Below are 7,038 nucleotides of genomic sequence, written 5' to 3'. Positions count from 1 at the left end.
GCGGGATCGGGCAGTGTTTCGTTCTGCTGTGCATGGGGTTGCTATGAGTCGGAAACAACTCGACACACCTAACAACAGCAACAATTCTAAATTCAGGGTAAAAAATTAAAAATCACAGGGTAACCTTGAAGGAAAATTATAAACCTTCACATCACAATTTTAAGGAATACAAGCAGAAATATTTAGCAAATACTAAAACAACAGCAATGAAGGAAATGATAACATGATTCGTAAACAAAATGAGCTGCTCAACACACATAATTGTATGGAACAAAGAAACCAGGAACACCATGTAAAAGCATATAACAAAATGACAGCAACACATTCATACTTGTCAATAATTACATTTAATGTCAATGGATTAAATGCACCATGCAAGAGATGGAGAGTTGCAGAATGGATTAGTAAACATAACCCATCAATATGCTGTCTACCTGAGACACATTTTAGAGACAAAGACAAAAATAAAGTAAAAATCCAAGGTTGGAAAAAGATATATCAAGCAATTGGCAACCAAAAAAGAACAGGAGTGGCAATATTAATTTCTGATAAAATGGAAGACAAAAACTACCATAAGAGATAAAGAAGACTATTATGCAATGATTAAAGGATCAATCCAAAAAGAAGATAAAACCATAATAAATATCTATGGACCCAATGAAAGAGCTGCAAAATACATAAATCAGACTTTAATAAAATTGAAAAGGCAAATAATAGATGACTTCACAGTCATACTAGGTGACTTTAATATATCACTCTCAATCAAAGATAGAAAAACTAAAGAAACTAAACAAAGAACTAAAGAAACTAAAGCTAAACTAAAGTTTAGTTTAAACTTTTAGTTTAAAACTAAAGAACTAAAAACTAAAGAAACTGAACAAAGATACAAAAGAACTATACAATACAATAAACCAACTTGACCTCGTAGACATCTACAGAACACTTCACCCCAAAACAGCACAATATATATTCTTTTCCAGTGCACATGGAACATTCTCTATGAAAGTGTATATGTTAGGCCATAAAGAAAGTCTTAATAAATTTAAATCATTTAAATACTGCCAAGCATCTTCTCAGCTCACAATCCCTTAAAATTAGAAATCAGCAAGGAAGATCAATGGAAAAACAGCAAATACATGGAAACTGAACAACACCCTCCTTAAGAACAAGTAGGTAAAAGAAGAAATAAATATGAAGTTAAAAATTCCTTGAATCAAACAAGAATGAAAACACAGCATACCAAAATCTTTGGGATACAACAAACGCAGTGATCAGAGGCCAATTTATAGCAATAAATGCACACAACAAAGAAGAAGAAAGAGCCAAAATCAACACTTTAAACCAACATCTCTAACAATTAGAAACAGAACAGCAAGAAAAGCCTACAGTCACCAGAAGAAAGGAAATAATAAAAATTCAAGCAGAAATCAATGAAACAGAAAATAGAAAGACAATAGAAAAAAATCAACAAGAGTACAAGTTGTTTTTTTTTAAAGATTCATAAAATTGACATTCCACCACAAATTTAACAGAGGAAAAGAGGGAGAGAATACAAAATAAATAAATAAATAAATACGAAACAAAATGGACAACATCACAAAAGAGGTGACTGAAATAAAAAGGATAAAGTCAGGATACTATGAAGAACTGTACTCCAACAAATTTGAAAATCTGGAAAAAATTGATGGATCTCTAGAAACACACTACTTACCTAAACTAACACAGACTGAGGTGGAAAAGTTGAACAGGCCCATCAAGAAAGAAGAAATTGAACAGGTCATAAAAATATTACCAAAAAAAAAAATCCTGGTCCAGACAGTTTCACTGGAAAATTCTATCAAACATTCAGAGAAGAACTGAAACCAATCCTACTCAAACTATTCCAGAACTTAGAAAAGGATGGAATCCTTTCAAATTCATTTTATGAAGCAAGCATAACCTTGATCCAAAACCAGGCAAAGACATCACTCAAAAGGAAAACTACAGACCAATATCCCTCATGAATACAGATGCAAAAATCTTCAACAAAAATTTAGCCAATAGACTCCAACAACATATCAAGAAAATAATGCATTTGGACCAAGTGGTGTTCATATCAGGTATGCAAGGATGGTTCGACATTAGAAAACCTATCAATGTCATCCATCACATAAATAAAACAAAGGAAAAGAACCACATGATCATATCAGTTGATGCAGAGAAGGCATTTGATCAAATACAACACCCATTCCTGATCAAAACTCTCAGCAAAATAGGAATAGAAGGGATATTCCTCAACATAATAAAGGGCATATATGGAAACAAACAGCCAACATTATTCTCAAAGGAGAGGGAGTGAAATCATTCCTCTTGCAAACAGGAACCACATAAGGATGCTCTCTAACACCACTTCTGTTCAACATTGTATTGGAAGTCCTTGCCAGGGCCATAAGCCAAGAAAGGAAAATCAAAGGCATTCAAATTGGTAAGGAAGAAGTCAAACTATTCCTATTTGCTGGTTATATGATCTTATACCTAGAAAACCCAACAGACTCAGTCAAAAATCTACTGGAACTAATTGAGAGATTTAGCATCATGGCAGGATACAATATCAACATCCAAAAATCAGTTGGATTCCTCTACACCAGCAAAGAGATCACTGAAAAAGAAGTAAGGAAATCAATGCCATTTATAATAGCTACCAACAAAATAAAACACTTGGGAATAAATCTTACCAGGAACACAAAAGACCTGTATAAAGAAAACTATAAAAGATCACTTCAAGAGACCATAAGAGATCTACATAAATGGAAGAACATACCATGCTCATGGATAGGAAGATTGAACACTGTGAAAATGTTAGTTCTACCCAAAGCAATCTATATACATTCAATGCAATCCCAATACAGATTCCATCAACAGTCTTTAAGGATATGGAAAAAACAATCACTAACTTTATATGGAAAGGAAAGAGGCCTTGGAGAAGCAAAGCACTATTGAAGAAGAACAAAGTATGAGGTCTCACACTGCCAGATCTCAAAACCTACCATACAGCCACAGTAGTCAAAACTTCCTGATATTGGTACAATGATGGACATATAGACCAATGGAATAGAATTGAGAACCCAGAAATAGATCCATCGACCTATAGTCAGCTGATCTTTGACAAAGAAGCAAAATCTATTCAATGGGGGAAGAGATTATCCATTTAACAAATTTAGGGGCAAATTTAGGAGCTCTAATATGTGACACAAGTAGACTATCAAACAGGACCTAAAATGCACAAACAGCAGAAGATAAACTAGATGAATGGGACCAGAGACTTACATTTTTAGGTGCTTCCAATGACTTCTCTAAAAGAGTAAAAAGAGAACCTACAGATTGGGGAAAAAAAAAAAAATATTTCAATGACATATCTGAAAATGGACTTATCTCTAAAGTTCATAGAAATTTCCAACACCTCAACAACAAAAAGACATGAATAGACACTTCACCAAAGAGGAAATTTAGGCAACCAACAAACACATGAAGAAATATTCACGATCATTAGCCATTAGAGAGATGCAAATCAAAACAACAATGAGATACCATCTTGCCCCAGCACTAGTAACAAAGTTCAACAACACAGAAAATGACAAATGCTGGTGAGGATGAAGAGAGATTGGAACTCTCATACACCGCTGGTGGGACTGTCAAATGATACAACCACTGTGGAAAGCAGTATGGCAATTCCTTAAAAAGTTGGAATTAGAAATACTATTTGACCCAGCAATTTCATTACTAGGTACATATCCTAAAGAAGTGAGAGCCAGGACAAGAACAGATATATGCACACCCATGTTCATCGCAGCACTATTTACAATAGCCAAAAGATGGAAACAACCTAAGTACCCATCATCAGAAGAACGTATAACCAAACTATGGTACATACACACAATGGAATACCATGCAACCATAAAGAATAACATAGAATCTGCAAAACACTGCCTAACATGGATGGATTAGGAGGACATCATACTGAGTGAAATAAGTCAACAAAAGAAGGACAAATATTGTATTAGTCTGTTATTGTAAAAAGTCAAGGAAAGATTTATATATGGAAGGAAATTTCCTTTGTTGGTTAGCAGGGGTAGGAGGAGAGGGGAGGGAACACTGTTAGATAGGTAGAGACAAGTATTGCTTTGGGTGAAGAGAAGGGCAATATACCAAATGTGAGTAATCAACATGATGGCATTGAGGAAGAGGAAGACAGAGAGAGGTGCATGGGAGGTACAGACAATAAAGACAAGCCCTTTTGCACATACAGTACTGCATTGTCGGTGACGGCAAACACTGATATATAGGTGGATAGATGGGTGGAAAGGTGGAAAAATTAGGTATGTCTATGGAAGGGCAGTGTACCCATGACCATGTGTAGGGTTGGCAGACAATTTATTTACAAGCGTACTTGTATGTTCTATCAGAATTTCCAGGCATATAGTAGAGCTGACAAAGGACAAGGTTGTAGTCACTTCTTGGCCACACCAGCTACCCAGAGGGAGCAAGTAGTTGGCCTGTGGGCTCAGGACCATGGTCGCAGAGGACATAAAGCTCAGTGTGGCGTAAAATACTGCACAAAAACATGTTTCACCACCTACTTTAGCTAGTAGCAACTCAGAGCTTAAAAGCTTGCAAGTGGCCATTTACATGCAAGGATGGGTATCTCCTCATCCAGAGCAAAGAAAATGAAGGAAATCAAAGATGCATGGAAATAATTAGTGCAAGGGTCTGGTACACCATGAAATCCTCAGACTATACAACAATGAGACCAGAAGTGCCCGGCTACCACTATCAACTACTCAGAGGGAGATCTATGTACGAGATCCTGGGTAGAGTGCGAGAACAATGTGGAACAAAACTCAAAATTGTTAAAAAAAAAAAAAAAAAGAGGGACCAGGTTTGCTGGTCTGATAGAGCCTAGTGAAACTCCTGATACTATGGCCTCTACCTGGCCTTCAGGTCTGGGATTGAATCCACTCCTTTGGTTTCCAGCCAAACAAAAGACAGTCCTATGAGTTGTACATTTACAGTAGGTAGATACACTCCTTGGAGAGAACAATCATGGGAAAAGAGAAGGGCTGTGTATTCACAGGGACATAGCTCAGGGGGCAAGAGTACATGGAGGGAAGGGCACAAGGAAGAGGTAACTATGGAGAAGATATGGGAAGAGAGCTGTTGCACTGTGGGAAATGGCAGTCAATTTCATGAGATAAAATGTATGTGAACTGCTGTATGGAAATTGAATTTGCTCTATAAACTTTCACCCAAATCACAATAAAAATTTTAAGAAAATAGAAATAAATAAATAAGATTAATTTAATTGAGCATATCTGCTGCAAAAGATCTCTTTAAAGTCTTAAAAATCAAAGATGTCAATATGAGGGCTACGATGTGCCTGACCCAAGCCATGGTATTTTCAGTTGTCTCATATGCATGCTAAAGCTGGACAATGAATAAAGAAGATCAAAGAAGAATTAATATCTTTGAATTATGGTGTTGGCAAAAAATATTAAGTCTGCCATAGACTGCCAGAAATATGAACAAATTTGTCTTGGAAGAAGTACAGCCAAAATGCTCCTTAGAAGCAAAGATGGCAAAATTTCATCTCACATACTTTGGACATGTTATCATGACGGACCAGTCTCTGGAAAAGGACATCAAGCTTGGTAACGCAGAGCATGGAAAAAGGAAGATTCACAATAAAATGGATAGATACAGTGGCTGCAACAATTGATTCAAATGTAGCAACAATCTATTCAAATGTAGCAACAATTGTAATGATGGTTCAGGGTCTGGAAGTATTATTTTGTTGTATGGTATACAAGGTCTCTATGAGTTGGAAAAATTCAACAGCAGCTAAAAACAGCAGCATTTTATACTATTCTGAGAGTATTTTCAATGTGACTGTAACTGTGTCTACTTGTTAGACTGGTAAAACAGAGCAAACCCCATTTCTCTATAAAATAGAGCTAAGCCCCAGCTTGGATGCTCCAGCTACTTTAAAACTGGTATTGTAAGAAAACGTTTACAAGTCATGTAAAGAAATGTTTCTTTCTTGTAAATAAACTAACAACAGAGCACAGTAACACATTGGAAAATTACAGGGAAGGAGAATGAAAGGCCTCAGTTTATTCTAGTCCATAATTACTTTTAGGAAAATTGTAGATATGTTTTTAACAAGTCCATATTTCTATATTGTTCTTTGTAAACTGTCCCAAGAAGCAATAAAGTAGCTCCTTAGAATGAGGACCACATCTGGATTCTGGCTTCCTGAATCATGAGTGCTGGTATGTCATACTTGTATATTTGCTAAAATTCTCTTTTCAGGGAACCTATCAATACAAAGCAATATAATAATAAAGGCTGTTGTGTTGGTTACCTAGTGCCACTCTTGATAGGAATATACCACAAATGGGGGAGAATTTAACAAACAGTTTATTCTCTTACAATATTGGAGGCTTTATGTCTGAATTCAAAGTACCAGGCTCTAGGGGCTAGGTGAAATCTCCTCAACCTTGGGCTTCAGCTCTGCCTCCTGCTCCTGGCCCACTGAAGCTAGAGGATTTTTCTTCACTCAGACAGCTGCTGGCTGTTGATGCTGACAAGCCCAGGGTTGACAAGTAAAAAGGCACAGTCCCAATATTACCAAACAACACAGTAGGCCATTGATTCAAGTTCATTGAAAGTCCCAAGATCAGCAGAGCATGGCAGGCTGCTGAACAATGCTTTGGCTACATGCAAGGTTCCAGTGTGCCTTAATCTAGAGACCATTCCCAAAGCTGCTGCTTATAAATGGGAAGCAGACCACATCCTTAAAACAGCTACTCAGCTGCTTGTGGTAGATCCCACCATGGAGTTGATTGCCAGTCTCATGATGGGGAATAACTACCACCAGCTTCCCAGCCACTCAACCAGGCCCAGCCCACCAAAATATCTACCGGTAAAATAGCTGGTCCATAACATACTATGTGTTTAATGAGAATAGGCTCTGGTTGATTGATTAAATATGCTTTCAGGATT

Source organism: Orycteropus afer, unplaced genomic scaffold (assembly GCF_000298275.1).
Source record: "Orycteropus afer afer isolate SDZICR_OR568_19922 unplaced genomic scaffold, OryAfe1.0 scaffold00225, whole genome shotgun sequence".
NCBI classification, from domain to species: Eukaryota; Metazoa; Chordata; class Mammalia; order Tubulidentata; family Orycteropodidae; genus Orycteropus; species Orycteropus afer.
The sequence above is the reverse complement of the archived record's forward strand: the minus strand, read 5'-3'. Positions refer to the sequence as shown.